Source organism: Sinocyclocheilus anshuiensis, unplaced genomic scaffold (assembly GCF_001515605.1).
Source record: "Sinocyclocheilus anshuiensis isolate Anshui unplaced genomic scaffold, SAMN03320099.WGS_v1.1 scaffold584, whole genome shotgun sequence".
Taxonomy (NCBI): Eukaryota; Metazoa; Chordata; class Actinopteri; order Cypriniformes; family Cyprinidae; genus Sinocyclocheilus; species Sinocyclocheilus anshuiensis.
Window position 1 is genome coordinate 555,263 of NW_015557089.1, and position 3,924 is coordinate 559,186.

The window sequence follows — 3,924 nt, forward strand, 5'->3', positions numbered from 1 at the left end:
TTGTGAACGTACAGAGCTGTTTGGATTACTGCAAGCTGTAAAGTAAACAGGAAATGTTTGTTCAAACTCAACTTGACATTTAAATACTGGCCAGTGTTCGGCGTAGCAGTTTGCAGTGCGCTTCAGAAACCCCCCACCTTCCCCAGCTCCACCTGTATATATATATATATATATATATATATATATATATTTGCTTTGATTGCTTGTCCTCATTTATAAGTCGCTTTGCATAAAAGTGTCTGCTAAATGACTAAATGCAAATGTGCAGCAGCAGTATTTCTTACATGCTCACAGCAGCATGTCTGTGGATGTATTGGCAGTAGCAAGTCTCTGTACTTGCTCTGCCGCAGCAGCAGCAGCATAGCAGATCAACTCTGCCAAGACCAAACACATTAACATTACCATGTATATTATCACGCTAATCTAATCTTAGTTGTCATGACAGAAAATTGATTGATTGTCTATTATTATCTATGAATATTTACCAATCAATAATAATTATCTTATTTACTACAATCAGTGATTGAATATTGCCACAGCTCATTCAGCTATATAAAGGTCAATGTGCAATAGAATTTTACAAAAGCCAGTCAGCTATTTTGTTACTCTGTTAGTCAATGGAAAAAGTAACTTGTTACTAGAAAAGCTACACTATTCTGAAAACAACTGTTATGGTACTGAAAATGTTGTTGAACAAGCAGCCTTGCTACTTTCAGTTATTTATTCCCCAACACTGGCTATTGTATGCTTGTTTTACTATATAGTTGCTAAACTGCTCTTTTAGCACAGTCCACAAGTCCTTTCTTTCTTTCTTTTTTTTTTGTCATAAAATCAACACTTGCATTGCTCTGTGAGTGTAAAGCCTGTACCAGTTCAACAGAAAACCTAAAACTCAGTGTTATAATGTTAATAGGGCAACACATTCTGTCTTGTAATGGACTTGGCCTCACAGTAATAGTGCTATTAGGATGATGCAATTTTTTATTTTTTGTTCCAGCCTCATAAAATTACATCATTTCAAGTAATAAATTAAATCCAATAAACAAGGCGGAGAGACACTGGTTGTGACAGGATGATAGAGAATCAATCAGGATTCATCTGGCCTCATATTCAATCCCATGAGGCTTTGCCACTTGAAAGTCATTAAGCTGCTATTTGACCCCTAATCATGAGCATTCTGCAATAATTTCTAGTGTTCTTCAATATTACAAATGAGCATCTTCATGTTTTGAGCCTTTTCCGAGATGTTAAACATTGGAAGCGAGCTGGTAGGAAGCTGAAATCCAATGCAACTGGAAACTGGGAACCATTCTGCGGTAGATATTTGATATCGTACTTTGATGAAGTAGCTTAGGTTGATTCGTTACAGGTCTTAATCATTACACAAAGAGGGTTATGAGCATATGAAATGTGAATTTATTTAAGTGTAAATGTTGTTATTAGAGGTTGTTATTGGAAATGGCACACTGGTCTGACAAACGTCTAGCAGCAATTTGAGGAAAATCACAAGGTAGCCACAAATATACATGATTTTTCAATGACAGATTTAAAACCAAGTAGCTTTTTCTTATTTGTTTTAAGCATAAATCTAACTTTTTGTGAGGTATTTAGGAGATATTTAGCATAATTTAGGACATAAGTGATGGATGGGTGGATAGATGGACAGATAGTTGGACAGATATATAGATCAAAATGACAGACAGTTGGATAGATATATAGAATAAAATAGATAGATAGATAGATAGATAGATAGATATATAGATAGATAGATATAAATTATGTATAGATAGCTAGTTAGATCGATAGATAGATATTTAGAACAAAATGATCTATCTATCTATCATCTATCTATCTATCTATCTATCTATCTGTTAGCAACATGATAGCAACATCCTTGTGACATGTTAATCATGCTAGCAACATGCTAGTAACTTGTTAACCCTTAAATGCATACCTCTGGTCTTTAGCGACCCGGGACATCATTCTTTACCCTCTCCCTCCTTCATTTTTTAAAGTTAGACATCAACTTTCTTAGTATTCCTCAATATATTAATTATAAACAATATATCAAGAAAAAAATAGTAAAATATAAAAGAATGGCTGTTTTCTGATACATTTTTTTGTAAAAAGTGTATAGGGTCACTAGAGACCCGAGGTATGTAAATGCGTAAGTATTTTTTCATACGCAACTATATTTACATATCTGATGACTCAATATCTGCTCAAACTGAACTCTTTTAAGTTTGAAAAGTAAACAAAATATGCTTTATTTTATTCTTCTGTAATTGTTCTTAAAATATCAAGATAATTTTTTTGCTATTGCAGCAGTTAGAGGTCCATCCGTCCTGGATATATTGGTCCGGGTCGCTAAAGACCTGAATATGTAATAATGATTGGCGAAACATTCATGCATTTAAGGGGTAAATTACATCCCATAGTACTAGGTCCAGGTCACTAAAGACCCGAATATGTAATAATGATTGGTGAAACATTTATGCATTTAAGGGTTAATCATGCTAGCAAGATGCTAGTAACTTGCTAATCATGCTAGCAAAATGCTAGTAACTTGTTAATCGTGCTAGTAACATGCTAATCATGCTATCTATCTATCTATCTATCTATCTATCTATCTATCTATCTATCCATTTATAATCATTTAAAGCAGTGTTCAACAGTGAGATGTCAAATGCTTCTGAAGTCCTGCTCATCAGAACTATGAATGTGGCCTTGAGGTTGCATATCATTACTCGCAACCTCCAAATTCTCATTATTCTCTTGAGAAATTAGTTTATGCATTGACAGCCCTCATGAGTCACACTGGCCTGATAAACATAATGCAGTGAAGACAATGACTTTTACATTTCAGACAGCCTCTATAGCTACCGCTAGCACTGTTGCATTAGCATTTAACTGCCTTGTATAAGCTCATAGTGATCAGTTGCCTAGCAATTAGCGTGAATAAATGAACATATCCAATTTAGACCTGACAAGGTAAAGTTGATTAGGGTTTTAGTAATTACTGGTTATTTGGCTTTATGTTTGTGCAAGACAGGCGACACATATGGATAACTAGCTTGTGCTAAGAATAAGCAATGTAAAAGGTCAGATATTTTGGAGTTGGAAAGCAGTGGGGGGTGGGAAGGAGGTTTGGGCGCTGTGTCTGATGTCACCTGCACATCTGGATAGATTTATATTGAGGCTGGATTAGCAAAAGCATAAACACTTTAGCTGTCTTATCTATTGTGGCCTGGAAATGTCGCCTTGGAGAAAGCAACCCTCTGGAAGTTTGAAATAGGGTTGAGAAGTAAACGTGTTAGCATGAGGCTTATCAGCAGTTTGGCCTCTGAAAGAGGGAAATCACTTTGGTGAGCCCTTAGGGTCACCCAAAACGTTTCAGGCATGGCATTTGTAATGACTTGCAATGTGCAAGAGCACAGAGATTCTCATGAGGGACTAGGGCTGGGTGATATGATGTTATATACCAGGCGACTAGCAACGTAATTGAAGATAAATGCCAGTAAAAGTACAGTTTATGTACCTTTAAATAGCATTTACTCACCTTTATGGTGTAGTTTATTGAGTTATAATTGTCTCTTGTTAGACTCAAATAATGAATTGTACTGGAACGTATGTGTGGCTTCCATTCGATTTCAAAAATGTATGCAGATCACGGTAACCTACCGATGAAGTAATTATCAAAATGGACATACTGTAATATACATATTGTATGATACAAAAATGGGTTTGGGGGGGTGAAATAGTCTTTTTTTTTTTAACTGGCCTAAACTTTTTTTATCGATACTTTTCTGTATTGAATGAAGTACAACTGGCATAATTGTTGTTCGCCAGATTAATTTTATAGTTTTTCTGTTTGGGAAAAGAGCAGATTTGATATCTCATAGTATTTTAACCACATAACTGTAA